Source organism: Phocoena phocoena, chromosome 20, assembly GCF_963924675.1.
Source record: "Phocoena phocoena chromosome 20, mPhoPho1.1, whole genome shotgun sequence".
Classification (NCBI taxonomy): domain Eukaryota; kingdom Metazoa; phylum Chordata; class Mammalia; order Artiodactyla; family Phocoenidae; genus Phocoena; species Phocoena phocoena.
In genome coordinates, this window is record NC_089238.1 from 25,370,833 (window position 1) to 25,387,755 (window position 16,923).

Genomic DNA, 16,923 nt, shown 5'->3' on the forward strand with positions numbered 1-16,923 from the left:
AGCTGGAACTGCTGCTGCAGGTACACACAGACATATGAGGCGGAAGTCACAGGCACATGGTGTCAGCCCCGAGAGCACACACGGGCGTAAATGAGGGGCACTTGAGAAGGGGCTGCAGGGTTCCCAGCCCAAACCATCCCAAGGGCGGTCGTTTTCTTTGTTCCCCCTCCACCCCTGGATTTGCCCCAAGTTCGCTCAGGACCCTGGGTGATGGCCTGACAGTGTGGTGATCAGAGATGGGGCCAGGACCCAGATAGCCACAGATCTCAGAGCCTAGTGGGCCCTTAAATCCCCTGTGGCGTGTGCGGACGGGGCCTGCACGGACACCCTATGTGGCCCGCCCTCCCCAGGGACAGGGGCCACCCCCGCACTAGGGGTTGGCCATTTCTGGAAAAAAACAAAGGCAAACCGGACACAGCAAATTAAACCAGTGAAGTTTCCCAAGACACGGCGGGGGTTGAACCGAGCCAGCCTGAGCAGGGAGTGAATTCCATGGCTCAAGTTTCGTGTTGGGTGGATTTAAGACTTAATAATGAATGAAACGGGCCGCGGGCTGCTACGGGCAGGGGAGAGACAAACAAAAGCTCAGACTCCACTGCACTGACCTTGCTCTTCTAACCCCCAAGGAAACAGACCACGGCCCCCGCCTCCCCGGCCCCCAGCCAAGCCAGCTTAGTCTTCGGAAAAGCCTCACAGGTGGAACCCAGAAATTCTTGGCCAGAGGCAGCCCAGACCCTCTAGAAGGGAAAGGCATGGGGACCACATTCCGAGGCTGGGCAGGCACCGGCACACACACCTGCATGCATAAACACACTCACACACACACAGGTCACACGTCACTCCCGCAACTCACATGTGAACTCCAACACACCAACTCACACACATGCAGTCATACACACACGCTTATCCACACACAGTCACATACTCTCACACACACAAACATATCCATTCCCCTGCAATCACTCCCACATGCACACACAAGCTTGAACACACACGCACTCACCGGCAGACACAGACACACACACCGTCACGGAGGCACGGCTCAGACCGGGGGCCCCACACCCCCAAGCTCTTACAGCTGCCAACCCCAAGACTTGGAGAGACAAGCAAGGCCGGCTAAAGGGTCTTTTGGGGTCACTCAGAGCCTGCTCCTAGGGTCCACGCACCACCCTGGTGCCCGCCCGGGGCCTCTGGCCCCGACCGTGTGAAGATCTGCCTGACCCCAGCTGGCACCGCTGGCAGAGCTCTGCCTGGAAGGATGCCACTCTCCAAAGCTCCCGGCCCAGAGTCCTGCATCTCCCAGCAGCCTCCCTGCCTCTGAAGCCCAGTCACCCAACCCAGAGCAGGGTGCCTCCCAAAGTGAGGGCGCCCGCTCCCCCGGGAGCCTCACATTACAGGGCCTTCGGATGGGAAGGACGCGGGGCTGCCAGCTCCTCAGATGAGATGCGGCGGGAGGCGCCCCGGCCCCTGCCGGGTAATTCCCAGCTCTTGCCAGCTGGGCTACGCGGGGCGCAGACAAAGGGACCCAAGGGAGGAGATGGCTGGAGCTGGGGCAGCTGAGGGATGTGCTCGGCCCCCACCCCCTGGCCAGGCTCCACCAGCTTTTTATTATTTTGATGTCTTAGCTCAGACTCACGCAAGCTGCCACAGAGCCCTTCCTGTGTACCTCTGCTAAGGGCTGTTCTAACCACGAAGGAGGCGGGAACCAGGGCCCCTCCCACTGTACAGATGAGGAAACTGAGGCACAACCACAGTGACGTCCCCCAGGGAAGGACAGCACCAGGCCTGTCCACAGTCAGGCCCCTTGACACAGGTCAGTCGTACAGGACTACACCTGAGTAGGTGAGACCAGGAGACGGACCCCCGTGTCAAGCTCCCATGCAGTCAGGGGCTGCCTCTCCTTTGAGCCCTGACAGGACCACCAGAATGGCCCATCGTCTGCATTGCAGGGAGGGGCCCCCGAGGCCCGGGAGGTACAGAGGCTGGCTGGAGCTCGCAGGGCCGACAAATGGAAGACAGGCCAGTTCATGGGTCGGGGGGTCGGTGGGGGGGGGGGGGGGGCAAGGAAGATGCCTTGCCAGAAACACCAAGCCCGGACACGTCTTTCATTCACGTTGTCTGAGGATGAGAGCAGACACGTGCACGTGAACCCTGCTCCTCCATTCATCTGTCCACCCCACAAGCGTTCCTCTAAACACTCAGAGTCAGCTCACACATCTGCAAACAGGGACGTGTTGTGAGGGGTGGATGAGAACACGTAATGTGAAGAAGCACTCTTATTCCATTTACATGAACTGTCCAGACCAGGCACATCTGTAGAGACAGAAAGCAGATTAGTGATTGCCTGAGGCCAGAGGAGGGAGCAGGGATTGACTGCAAATGGGCAAGAGGCATCCTTCTGAGATCATGGAAATGCCTGAAAGCTGGATGGCGGGGAGGACTGCACAGCTCTGTGAATTTACTTAAAAGTCACTGAATTGCTCACTTAAAACAAATGAATGCTATGATATGCAAATTATACTTCAATAAAACTGACAGACAAAATCACTATTTGGCCAGTAATAATAATTAGCACAAACGAGTACCACTAGTGCTAATAAAATTAGCAGCTACATCTAGTGAGCACGTCCCGAGTGCCCGCACTGTGCTAAGTGCTTCTATTACCACAATGAATCTCTTTTCATCCTCCCATTGGTAACATCCCATTTTTGAGATGAGGAAGCTGAGGCTCGGCGAGGTGAGTAACTTGCCCTGAGTCACACAGCCGGATGCCCCAGTTGTGTTTGACCAGGATTGTGGGGTCTACTCTCACCCTGCTCCACCTGCAACGCCACCCAGTCTTTGAGAAGAAGAAGCAACCTGCCCCAGCACCACAGTCCCCGAGGTTCATTGCGGGGCTGCCTGGCTGGCTTTATTTTTCTGCAAACAAGTCTCAAAACTAAAGCAAAGCACATTATTCTGGGAACAACAAACTGAGCAACTGCTGAGATTATAATCATCTGAATTGAAACGAAAATAAGGCTCCTTAAACTGAAAAGATCCAGTCAGGGGAAATGGGCATGTTGACAAATAAAGACCCAACTCAGATTGCCCTGTTTAAAGCCTTTTACCTTAACAACGTTTAACCTTGACTGCTGCCGCCCCATCCCCTCCAAATGCATTTTGTTTGGGGGGCACTTAGCTTACTCTTCTAGGAGCAGACTGGAGAGACGACTGGGGCCAGCACACTCAGGATGGATGGGCAGGGAGGTCGGCAGATGGAGGGGGGGTCCTTTCCTTACAGCGGCAACACTCCCCTCATGCTGACTGTTAGACGCCACGGTGCAGCCGGGGCAGCACACACCCTCAGGCAGATGTGCAGAAAGGGAAGGGGTGCAGAAACAGGATGAAGGCAACCCCAAGGTCCCCTTCAACTTGAATGTTTCAGAACTCAGGGAGAAGGTAGTTTCAAGGAAAGTCCAGCTCGACCAACCACCTTTTCATGTCCAAGTGAATGCTTTGATAGAGTCTACTATGTGCCGGGCACTCTTTTAAAAGCTTTACATGTGTTAACTCATTCAGTCCTCTCAACAGCCCAATGAGATAGGCACTATTATTATTATTTAATATTTCCCTGATCAGGTGAGAAAACTCAGGCACAGAGAGGCTGAGTAACTTGCCTAAAGCCACACAGCTTGCAGGCAGGAGAGCCAGGATTCAAACCCAGTTAGTTGGTTCTGAGTCGGTGCTTTCACCCACCATGCTACCCTGCCTCTCTCCTTTGGGAGGGGGCACTGTCACATGAGAATATCAAGAGGGAAACCCAGTGACTAATGTCAGATCCTTGGCCTCCCCCTCCCGCTAGAATGAGTACAAAGAAATATAACAAAATAAATAGAAAAATCACTTTCAAAAAGGAAATTAAAGTCATTTAAAAAGGATTAATCCTAGGGCTTCCCTGGTGGCGCAGTGGTTGAGAGTCCGCCTGCCAATGCAGGGGACACGGGTTCATGCCCTGGTCTGGGAAGATCCCACGTGCCGCGGAGCGGCTGGGCCCGTGAGCCATGGCCGCTGAGCCTGCGCGTCCGGAGCCTGTGCTCCGCAATGGGAGAGGTCACAACAGTGAGAGGCCCGCGTACCGCAAAAAAAAAACAAAAAAACAAAGGACTAATCCTGAAAAAAGGCCTGATAGGAAATGGGTTATATGGGGCTTTTGCAGTCTGCTGCAGGAAAAGAATGAAAATAAGCATAAAAGAGGGGAGGAATTTCGATAAAAACTCAATTATGTAGAAAAAAGAACATTAACTGGGCTTCGGGACACATCAGCGGCAGAAAGAGTCAGGTGGACCCCAAGCTCACATGGCCACACTTGGTGAATTCCACAGGCTGAGGCCACAGCCATGACAACGTGGCCTCAGACACACCTTGTCTGGGCAGAGCAGAGTGGCCGCCACCCAGGATGGCTGGGACCCTCAGCTCCACGCCCCTCCAGTCACAGAGAATCAAGGTCGGGGCTGCCGAGGAAGTACCTGGATGCAGGAGAGAGAGTAGCTAGCCCACAGGCCCAGAGGAGTGAGCGGAAAGGGGGACCTTCCTGTAGCGAGGGGCACAGGCTGAGGAGGGAGGGAGCCCTCTGTCACTGAAGTTGTGCTAGAGGAATAAACGGCTCTGAAAAGAACAGTGAGGGGGAAGGTGTAAACAGCCAATGCCCAGGCAGCTCCAGGTTTCTAGGACATCCCTGGGATGGGCAGGTCCATTCAAGTGAATAAAAATGACCACAAGCCTCCAGAGGGGACAAAAGCTGAGCGGTCCCAGGAGTGAAGTTTCCAAGTCCACAAGTGCCCCCAGTGTGGGGTACTGTGCACTCGAGTGCACCCCACCTGGGCGCTGCCCCATGGATAGCCCAGACCGTGCACAGCAGGCAGACTTGGGACAACCAAGGGGCCTGGGGGAGACACGCCAGGGCAGAGGAAAGAGCACTGGACAGAGAGTCCAGCAGGAGACCTGGCCCTCGGCTGCCTCCACGTAATATGGGAAGTTGGAATTTGAGCCTCAAGAGTGCCCTGTGGATGAATATAAAAGTCATTTTGGACAATATTCCAATCATCCAGATTGTTTCCATAATAGCCACAAAAAGGCTCGACGATTCCTCACGAAGCCCCAGAAGGTCTCCTTGCTATTCACCCAATTCCATGGGAAAATGAAAATTGCTATGGAGGCAAGTTCCCTCCCCACAAGACAAAGCCCTACGGTGCTCCAGGTAGAGCCTCCCCTCTGTCCCCATTGGGAATTCCAGGAATGGGAATAACTGTGGCCCGACCCCAGACTCAGGAACCATCTACGCCAATCCCGCTTGATATAGAGGAAGAAGCTGAGGCCCAGAGAGAGAAGAAAACTTCCAGGGACAGTAAATTGTTAGTGGTCACCTCGAATACTGTGTTCAGGAGGATTCTGAGGCCCTATCTGGGCTCAGAAGAAATGAGTGCTGAAATCAATTGCTAATGTCTGCCACGAGCAGAAGAGTGCACAAGTGGAATGTTCAAAGAGCGGGGAGCAAATTGGAGGAGGAGGTCTCCTGATTCCCAGTGCTAGAGAAGAAGCTTTTAACATCAGGTTTTCTCTTTCAAGAAGGGAACTGTGCATCCCCTCTGAAAAGGAGGCTTTAGGGCAGGATCACCAAAATCCTGTTGTTCAAGCAGAGACAACAGCATTTGACAGGTACTGTGGAGCTGTGTTGTAGTCTAGAGAGGGGTCTCCAGCCAGGGATAAGGGTCAGCAGGTCCAACTCTGCTGATGGTGAGGTCCACCCAAAGTGGGCACAAAGCAGCCCGGGCATCCTGGGAGGGCAGATCAATGCTCCCCAGAGCCCGAGGTGACAAAAGCTGCAAGACATGAATGTGCTTCAGGACACACCACTGACTGCACTTCCCACAGAGGCAGCCAGAACCAGACAGGTGGCTTCCAGACATGAAACGATGCAAATCCAGCTGGAGCAACATCTGGGTGAATTGCTAATCTCTTCTTAGGAAACTTCAAATCTCTACCCATCTGTCTCCCTGCGCTCCCTGTAAACCTGGTGCAGTAGAGGGATCTGTGGGGAGCCTGGATCTGCGACGAACTTGGTCCCAGAGGCCACTCTGTTGCTGGGAGGGTGGGAGTGCTTCTGCCTCTGTGACATGGCTGGACTGGGCAATCTCTGAGGCCTTTTCCTGGGGCTGCTTCCAGTAAACTGTGGTGTGAGCTTCCTGAGAGGCCCAGCACAGTTAACCCCTGGATCAGAGTGGGGTACTGGATCCCACGGTATCAAGGCCCAGTAGGAGACAGAGGCTGCCAGGCCAGAGCTCCCGGCTGGGTGGGGCATCCTCACTGTCTCCATGCCTACCAGGGACTCATCCAGACTCAAACTAGGCCCGGCGGGGGGGGGCCCACCGACGAGAAGGCGACAAGAATGCCTGCCCTGGTCCTTACCTCCTACCAGGTGACAAAGCTGGCCATCCATCCCAGAATACTCCGCAACTCAGTTATATGCACACATGTAGGATCGGTGCAAGGGGGAGGGGAGGCAAGAGGAAGTTAACGGGCCATCACTCATCTTATTTAACACAGACGGGGAAACAGAGACCACACAGCAGGAGCAGACAGATCCAGAACTAAACTCATAAAAACCACAGTAGTTACTACTTATGGAACATTTTCTATAAACCAGATCCTTTGCCAGCATTTTCTCGTTTGATTCTCACAATATCGCTATGAGGTAGGTGCTATTACATCCCCTTCTTTCTAACCGTGCAAACCGAGGCTCCAAGAAGGAAAGCAACTTTCTGAGCACATGGAGTTAGCAAGTGACAAATGTACCACTACCCCCACCCCAAATCCACTCACTAACCACTAGACTACACTGCCTTTCCAGGCCCTGAGTGCCGGTTCAGGGCCTGCCCCACCGCAGAAGCTGCTCAGTGCCAACCCCTACAACTCAAGGACAGCCAAGAAGAGGTCCTCATACGTTAGAACCCCACCCGCCACAAAGACAAAGGCATGTCCCAAAGTGGGCAGAGTCGGTGGCTGGCTTTACCAGGCTGGATTACCCGAGGCTGGCTCTGATGCCAAGCACCAATGAATGTAGCTGGTCTCTTGCCTCACCTGGTTGCAGGCAGAGCAGGATGTTTAAATAATCTGTGCAGAGCTTGTGGTAGGCAAGGTAATGCCCCCCCCACAACAAGACGTTCATATCCTAATCCCCAGAACCCAGGAATATGTTACATTATGTGGCAGAGGTGAATTAAGGTTGCAGATAGAATTAAGGATGCCAATTAGATGACCTTCGGATAAAGAGATTATACTAAATTACCTGGGAGAGCCCAATGTAATCACAAAGGTCCTTAATGCAGACGAGGGAGGCAAAAGAGGAAGTCAGAGTGATACAATTGCTGGCTTCGAAGATGGAAGGGGGCCACAAGCCAAGGAATGTGGGCAGACTCTAAAAATGGGAAAGGCATGAAAACAGATTCTCTCCAGAGCCTTCAGAAAGGAACACAGCCCTGTGGTTTTAGCCCAGTGAGGTCCATGTCAGACTTCTGATTTACAGAACTATGATAGAATAATTTGTTCTTGTTTTAAGCCGGTTAAGTCCATGATAATTTGTTACAGCAGCAATAGGAAACGAATACAGATATCGGTACGAGGAGAGAGGTGATGTTATTACAAATACCTGAAAAGTGCGGAAGTGGCTTTGGAACTGGGCAGTGGGCAGTGACTAGAAGAGTTTTCAAGAGTGTGGTAGAAAAAGCCTATATTACCTTTAAAAGATTATTCATAGAAAAACTGACTCTGTTAGTGAAGACTCAAAAGGAAGTAAGGAGTACATTTGAGAAAACCTAAGTCACCACAAAAAACACCTAAATCATCATAAACAAACGGATAAGAGAAACATGAACATTAAAGGCACTGATGGCGAGGGCTTAGAAGATGAGGAACTTGATATTGGAAACTGGAAGAAAGGGATACTTGTTATACAGTGCCAGGAAGCTTTAGGGAATCATGTCCCGCAGTTATGTGGAAAACAGGACTAGTGATAGATAAAAATGGATATTTAGCTGAGGGGATTTCCAAGCAACATATTGAAGGTATGGCCTGTTTTCTTCTTGCTGCTTGTAGTAGAGAGGAAAGAGATGGATTGAAAGAAGAACTGTTAAGCAAAAAGAACCAGGAATTGATGATTTTGGAAATTCTCAGCCTAACCAAATTGCAAAAGACATTATAATTGAGAGATTCACTATCAGCAAATCACACTCTAGGGAAAAGACTGAGAGTGTGACTATACATTTTGCTAATATCTCAGAAGAATCAAAAGGTTGGAACACTCAGTCACACAAAAGACTCTTTGAAGATATTAAGAATGTGACTCACATATCCTCTATGTCAAACCAGAGAGCATCTAGAAATTTGGGGGCATTGCCCTGGAGCCATCCCAGAAGAAGCCAAAAGTAGAGATCAGATTATCTAGAAAAAAATCTATGTAGGGACCTCTTGTCTAATGGTGTAGATCCCCCATGACATACACAGGAGACCCACAAGCTTCTTGAAAAGTTTATACCAGCAGAAACACTGCCAGCTTGGACCAAAAAGGAGATGGAAGACGGCTGAGGAACCACCCCCCAAATTCTACAGGCAGGAAACAGGCTAATAAAATTACTCAGCTGCAAACATGTGATAATTTCCATTTAAAAAAGGAAAAAAAAAAGAGATAGTTCAGAGGGCAAAGCCAGAGAGTAGAACATTGAGCCCAGAGGGTGGTACCATGAGCCACAGTGGATGAGATCACTACTGGACTAGGTTCAGATTCTGGCACTGAATAAGCATAGGGATGTATGTAGAGGCAAGTACACCCATCCCCTCTTGTTTTTTCATTTTCCCAACTCTTGAGAGCGGGAATCTGATGAATTGGTCTCTAAGAGGCTTTGTAGCTCTAAGAGTCTGTGATCAACTAATGATGGCTTCCCTGGGTACAGGAATGAGGAATGCCAGATAGTAGGTATCCCAGCTTCCGCTGGATATCTCCCGGTTTGTGTTCTTTCCCTCGGCGCATATTTGTTGAGTCTGCTCTATATGCCTGGACCTCTGAGGGTTGCAGAAGGTACCTAGCATGCTTAGGTTTCTCTGCTCTTGTCTGCCCAACCTCTGTCAATTAGTTACCGTCTCAAGTTTCAACTCTAAACCAATGCTTTGCCACTTTGAAGCACTTTATTTTTATTATTATTATTTTTTGCAGTACGCGGGCCTCTCACTGTTGTGGCCTTTCCCCTTGCAGAGCACAGGCTCCGGACGCGCAGGCTCAGCGGCCACAGCTCACGGGCCCAGCTGCTCCGTGGCATATGGGATCTTCCTGGACCGGGGCACAAACCCGTGTCCCCTGCATCGGCAGGCGGACTCTCAACCACTGCGCCACCAGGGAAGCCCCTGAAGCACTTTAAAAGGGGGGGGAAAAAACCTTTCATGTAAGCAGTAGTCAGTCGTGCGTATAGATATTTGATTTCCCTAAAGGGACATTTGAGGGTATGGTGTAAAGGTTGGAGGCCCAGCCTCTGAGAAATCAAGGGTCCACCCTGAGAAGAAAGGGGAAAAGGCAGCTGGAGGGTCTTTCCTCAGAGGTAGGCCAAGGAGCCTCCTAAAGGATACCAGGAGCTGACATGGCTCCACCTAAAATCTTGAATTAGAATTATGCTTTTAGTAAAAATAACAGGGATTTGTATTCACCCTTCCCTGCTCCAGGGAGCTCAGAGTGCCTTTGCAGCTATGATCTCATCATCACCAGTGAGGCCACAGACAGGGAAAGCAGGGATCATTCTTTCAGTTTGGGAATCAAAATTAACCAGGTTGGGCGGGGGTGGTGCTCAAGGGTCAACAGGCAGCATGAGGGTGGAGGCTGGCATGCAGAGGTCAGTGGCCCCAAACTGAGAGGAGGAGCTGGCCCTGGTGGGTGAAGGGTGGGGTCCTATTCTTTGACCCACCTCTAAGGGACACTTGGCACATATCCTCGAGGGCCCACAGACCTCCCAACAGACTGAAAGCTATGGCCCGGCATGCCTTTTTCTAGCTGTCTCTAGGGGCTGCTGAAATGCCACCTGACAATAAACGACTGCCGTCCAGGCCCTTAATAAACCTTCCGGGGAACCGGGGAACCAAAATCATCAGCATTATTTTGAAGAGACTCAATCGGTCTCAAGGAGACATCAGCCACTGGGAGATAGCAGAACCATATTTGGAGAGTATGGGCTCGCTTAGACTGAGCTGCCACTCATTGGCTGTGTGACGGTTGTCAAGTCACTGTACCTCTCTGAGCCCCCATTTCCTCAACCATAGGATGGGGATAATAGGAGTGTCTACCTTACAAAATGGGTAATGTGTATATACTGCTAAGCGTTCAATAAATGAAGGAGGTTACTAGTGGAACTTATACTATTTTCATTAATTGTAAATCCCATCAACTGTATGGCATTTAAAATTTTACACAGCATTTTCACCCCCATTATCCCTTTGACGTTGGAGCAGCTCCTCACGGTTGAGGTAGTGGTGGTGGTTGTTATTTCCATATTACAAGCAAGCAGGGTGCCACACACCCAGGGATCCTGGGATGGAACCCAGCATCCCACCCAGCCTGTGTCCCTCTTTCACACTCAGAGGATCTGGGTTTCCACAGTAAGCTGCGTGGTCAACCCCACGGATGAGGAAACAGAACAGAGAGGTTAGATCAAACCCCGATGTCACAGAGCAGATGGTAAATGGAAAAGTTGGGACTGGACTCCCAGCGGGACTGAGCAGGGGGACACAGATCACCGTGACTGTCCTCTCACCAGATGGTCTGGGGACTTACCCAGTTATCAGTCGTTTTGTAAAAATGCCAACATTTAGACATCAAGAACACTCAACGGTTTTTAAAACATCCACTTCTGAGTTTTCTGGAAGGAGACGGCAAAGACCTGGAGACACAGGACCTGCATTTGGTGCGGCCGTGACACTTCTGAGTTTTCTGGAAGGAGACGGCAAAGACCTGGAGACACAGGACCTGCATTTGGTGCGGCCATGACAGACCAGAGCTGCAGCTCCCCATTAGAACTGGGTGCTCACTCTCCTGTCTGTCCAGACCCACAGGGCTCCCTTCCTCATTATGAGGTGTCCTGGGCCCCAAAGGCACTCGTGTTTGCTAGGCAGCTGTGTCCAGCAGCTGGACTTAGGAGCCTTAGACTCCCAGCTCCATCAAGTTAATGAACCTCCTCAGTTGCACAGAAGAAGAAACCTGCCTCAGTTTCCTCATCTGTAAAATGGGAATAATAATAATAGTCCCAATTATAGAGTTGCTATGCAGATGAAATAAGTGAATATTTGTAACAGGTTATATATGAGAAATGCTCTGTTAGATAAAAATAGTCACTGGCTACTGGCTCCCAGCTCAACATAAGGTCACAGGGCAGAGAAAGGGAGAGAGAGACAGGCAAGAGAGGCAGGCAATGGCCGTGATGGTTTGAATGGGCACGAGACAGTGAGGGGTCCCACCTCCCAGGAAGGTCTAAGTTAAGGACAAGCAGTTACCCCCCTACAGAAGATGATTTTCTAAGCAAAAGACACTCAACCTGCATAAAGGCCCATCGGGCCCTTGCCATTTACAATCCCAGGACATCAGAGAGGAAAGAAGCCTACAAGAGCCCCCAGCCCAGCCCCCTCATCGTATAGACAGAAAACTCAGGCACCAGCAGCCTCGCTGGCGCTTGGACCCAGGTCTCCAGGCTCACGGTAGAGGGCGTGGGGGATGAGGCCTGACTCCCAGAGCACCCCTGCCCCTCACCCACTAGGCTGCCATCCCAAAGGGCTGCTGGACACCCAGGACAGGAAGGGGACATCTGCCTTTCCCCTTGAAGCCTCTGACCCCACAGAACACACAGCCTGCCCGGCTACTCCATCCCTTAGACAAATTTACTTAGCACTGATACTGAAAATGCAATTAAGCTTGAGTTTTATTGCAGAAATTAAACATACCAGGAAAAAAAAAAATAGAGCACTCGTCAACCCACCCGAGAGCTGGCGGTGATCAAACTAGCTAAGGTGGAGTGTCATGATAGGCTCCTGCCAGGGAAGAAGGGCCCCAATATTCCCCCATGAACCCCAAAGATGGGGCTCTTGTTACTAGCAGAGGGGCTCTGGAAGGCTTTTCCATCAGCCCCCTGGCTGGGCCCCCTGCACTCCCCGACCTCACCCCACCAGCCTCCCACCGTCGCGGCTGCAGAGAGTCTCCGAAGTCACCTCCATGAGCTTTCACGAAATGACACCACCAAGGGCCGGAGCAAAGGGCTCTCTGCTCGACTCGAGAGAAAGCAAGATGCTTTCAGGGTTGAATCACTGTTTTTCTTTCCTCCCTTTGGAGATCGGCAGAGCCCACATTCGGCCGTGTTCGTGGACCTGGGACTGGAAACAGCTGCGCTCTAATTACATGTAAAGTGTACCAAAACATCCTTTTTATCACAGACTGGAAATCTGTTAGCATCTGTCTCTCCTTTGTTTCTTCCACAAGATACAAGCTTGTTTCTACATTTTTCTCACCTGTAGCGGTGATTAAAATTCATTATAAATGAAAGGAGTGAACAGAGAAACAAGTTCCTCTGTGTACCCTTCTAAACTCAAATTAGAAACAGCTGTTTGCTAATTCATGCAGCGATGTTTTGTCGTGCTCTGTGAATCAATAATAACTCACCTTATTGCTGCAGAAATTTTTGGATAATCCATATATTTAATTCGGCGTTGGGTTCTCCAGGCAGGAATGTGGTGGCAGAACATCCCAGCTGCCCTCAGGTGGGCACGAGGGGACTCTGGTTCACTCCCTGGTGACGTCCACGCTGCCCCAGCATAGAACCCCAAACTCGGAGGCACCCAGCACCTCTACCCTAGACACCTAGACACGGGTCCTGGCAGGACCAGAAGGAAACCCCAAAACAGTCTCCCCATCTCCTCCCCTCCCTGGAACCAGCCAAAAAAAAAAAAAAAAACCCAACTCTGATTAAACGCAAACCACACACATCCTCCAGCCACTGGAGGGAACAGCAAAATTAAACCTCTAATTGGTACGCGGAACAATTTAAAACTATTAAGTATAGGTGAAGCTTTTCTGTAAGAAAATACTCCTTTGATTAGGATTAAGTTTATTTGGATAGCATTCTTCCCTTCCCTACGTTATAGCTGCAGATGTCAGAGTTGCAGTCTGGAAGCCCTCGAATTTTCTGAGAAGTGTTCAGGCAACTCCTCAGCAAACTTCGGAGGAAAGAGTATGTAGCATCCAGGGCTGCAACCCCACCTGAAGGTCTGAAAAGGAGAGGATATTCTTTCTCCTTTGTGGGGAGGGAGGTGAGCAACACGTTCAGAGGCCCGTACTGCCACCACGGCACGCCCGGCCTGATCAGCAGGGGCTCTTCCTTCAAGACACTGCCCCCAAGAAGCCTTCCCTGACTCCCTCTGCCACCACTGGTGCCCTTCCCTGATCTTGGGGGCACTGCCACTTTTTACCTTGCACTGTGGCACTTGGCATCACTGTCTATTTTGAGTCCTTGGGGAGCCCCTGTGTCCCCCCTCAGTCTTTCAGGTCTGAAACATAGTCACACTGAGCCACTTTTTGAACCTCAGACTGGTATCACTGCCCATGGCCCAGTCCCACCCTGCAGCCCCCAACCACAGAGCCCCCCGTGAGTGCCAGGCACGGTGCCAAGCTCCTCATAAGCTTTACCTCATTAAATCCCCACCTCCATCCTACGTGGTGCCCACCATCATTTTCCCCATTTTACAGATCAGACACCTGAAACTCAGAGAGGGCAAGGGCCCCGAGTTTCACAGCAGGTAGTGGAAAGAGCCTCGAATGATCCCTTATTTCTCCAGAAAGCCGTCAAACTAAGGAGACAGCAGTCCAGTGCGTCCAAGGGGTCTAGGGCGCTTTCCCTTGGGGGAGGCCCGGACAGCTCCCTCCCGGGCAGGATCAGGGAAGTGTGAGCAGGGAGGTGCCATATGCTGGGAGGCAGGGGCACTCAAATTGTGCTTTGAGGAAGGAGGAGGCTCTCCACTGACCCGCGTCCCCCAAACGTGGGATGTGCACCATCATTAGAACCCATGGTGATTTAGAGGGCAGCCTAACACTGACGCACAAAGTGAGAAAGTTCGTGCCCCTTCAATTCCCTTTTCAGCCGTCAGGCAGAGGAGAAGGACTCCACTTGGTGCCGTGTCCTTAATTTCTCTCTAACGTTCCAACGAAGAGAGAATAGACCCCAAGGCTCAGGGTTTTCAGAATGCCAAAGCTCTGGCTGGAATAACTTGAACGTGGGCTTTTCTTTGGGTCTGTTTTCAATTTACTTTTAAGGTCACTGCCTACTTAAAGCCAATGATACTGATTTTCAATTGGCAGAATTAAGTAAATAAATTAAAGTACAAAAAGAGGACTTAAAGAAAAATACTAGGTAAATCATAGCACCAGTGATACGGAAATCTCACAAAAATTATGGCAGAGGGATACAAATGACCAAAGCCTGGGACATCCAGTGTAGAAGTGAGCGTGGAAGTTGGAAATCTCAGGAACAGCAGGCTGAAGTCTGCGTGGTCTCTCCAGGGCTTTGCCCCTGCAATGATTTTCCAGCCCCAGCTCCTCCAGGGAGAAGACGTGAGAGACGGTGCCAGGTAGGGCCTGGGAGCTGAGGCTCAGGAATAGCCGTCTTAGCTAAGAGCCTGCTGCCCCACCCGGCCCCACTCAGCAGCCCTCCACCCCTCAGGCCATGCCCCCCAGTCCCCAGAGACCTGGCTTAGCTCTGCGCTCACAGCAATCAGGGCAGGTGGCAGGGGGAAGTCACAGGCAGGGCATCTGGGCGAGGCCTGAGACAGATTCAGGAGGTCTCAGTGCTCCCTGAGGGAGGGAGGCCCCGGGGAGAATCAGAGCTTATCCACACAGGAGCTGCCGCCTCCCCTCCAGGTCTGGTTGGCCCCAAGCAGAACACAGCAAAACCCACGGTACTGGGCCGGGGCCTCTCCCAGCGGGCTGGACCAGCACCTTGGTTCTGGGGCTGCTTCCAGCCCCAAGCAGCTGTGTGACCTTGGGAAAACCCCTGGCCTCCGGGCTCTCCTCAGCTCATTTACAGAACGCAGCTTGTATCCTGACTTTCTTACTGGAGGTGTGGACAGAGGAAGTATTCAATGAAGGTAAAGAATGTGAATAAATAACCAGATCCGTATTATAATTTTCACAAAACCCAGTATCAGAGAAAACCACATGGTGCTTCTAACCTAGAACTTGAAGCGTCTAACGTAGATCTTAAAGACATGGAAAGATGATTAATAAGTATGTTATATTTCATATTAAATATGTACATACATGCCTATAACGTATGGATAATAAATGACATTCATTATGTGCTAGACATTTCTTGTTTGCTCCATGTCACACGTTGTCTCATTTAATATTCACAACAGTCTGACGAGTTATTCTTGCCAGCCCCCATTCTGCAGATGAGAAAACTGAGGCTTACAAAGGTTAATTACCACTTCCAGGGTCCTACAGGTCAGAAATGGCCAAGCTGGGCTTTGAATATGGGTCACCTGACCTCACAGGCTGTGCTTTTAATCACCCTGAGATACTGTGTGTGCGAATCACCATATGGGAATGAAGGAAACTGAGTGGGTGACACCCGCTCAGAAGCAAGAACATCCCCGCCCCCCACCTCCGGAGCCGGCTTCACTTAGAGCCCAGGCTGGATACCCAATCAAGAACCCCGGGAGGATGTCAGGGTCGAGTCCTCATTTTCAGCCCAGACACGTCTTGGGGGACACTCTGCTCGGGCTGGGAGGGTCAGACTTCTGCAGACAAGGCAGGCATGCTGTCTGACCTCTGATCCGCTGTTTTTCACCTCAGTTGAATCCACAGAGAACCAGCTCAAGGACCCCCCCAAGCACCTGGAGAACTGAGGAGCCTCCCACAGCTGGGAGGATGGAAACTCTCCCCCAAAATACTCGCTGTCTTTGCCCCGTGATGTGTCAGGGGCCCTCTCGGCAATCCCACAAGACCGTCACAGCTTGGTCCCATTGCATAGAACACGCTGGGGATGGAGAGCGGAGGGGCTTTTGCCTCGGCAGGCGCCCCAGGCACGTGCATCACAGCCCTCAGCCGTTCGGTCCAGCCGCAGCTGCGGTGGACGGTCTGAGCGCCGGGGCCTGAGGCCCCACCTCAGGCTCTCGCCTCCAGGGCTCTGCCTCTCTCCAGAAGGTGGTCCTCAACCAAAGGGGGACTGGAGCCTGCGGGGCATCTTGCACATACAGGAAGGTTCCAGCTGAATCGAGCCCAGGGGTCCGCAGCCGTGACCTTGACACTCCTCCTCAATACTGCCCTTTCCCTTCCCTGCCTCACTCTCCCTGTCCCTCACTCCTGCTTCCTAGAGCACCTACCTCCCCATCGTAGAACCTGGACCCAAGTCCTGGCCTCAAGCTCTCCATTCAGGAAACCCATCCGTGACACTTACCTAAGGTGGTGGCGCCAGATTCGGAAGCCGAGTCCATCCAGTGATTCACCACGCTCGGGTCACCTTCCAGACTTGTGCCCTATTTATTTACTTGCTTACATTTTTTTTTTTTTTTTTTTTTTTTTTTGCGGTACGCGGGCCTCTCACTGTTGTGGCCTCTCCCGTCGCAGAGCACAGGCTCCGGACGCGCAGGCTCAGCGGCCATGGCTCACGGGCCCAGCCGCTCCGTGGCGTATGGGATCTTCCCGGACCGGGGCACGAACCCGCGTCCCCTGCATCGGCAGGCGGATTCTCAACCACTGCGCCACCAGGGAAGCCCTACTTTTATTACTATCACTCAACTTTGTCCTTTCACCTGCTTTAGGCCTAACAGTGCTACCTACCTGAGTGTAATCCCAAATAATTATCTTGA

The 16,923-nt window shown here is 51.6% G+C and overlaps 1 protein-coding gene across 1 annotated transcript in view; it reads right to left on the reverse strand.

Moving 5' to 3' along the window:
* ZNF423 (zinc finger protein 423) overlaps nt 1–16,923 on the reverse strand; it is a 327,693-nt gene that overhangs the window by 138,145 nt on the left and 172,625 nt on the right. The gene's annotated exons all lie outside the window — the stretch shown is intronic.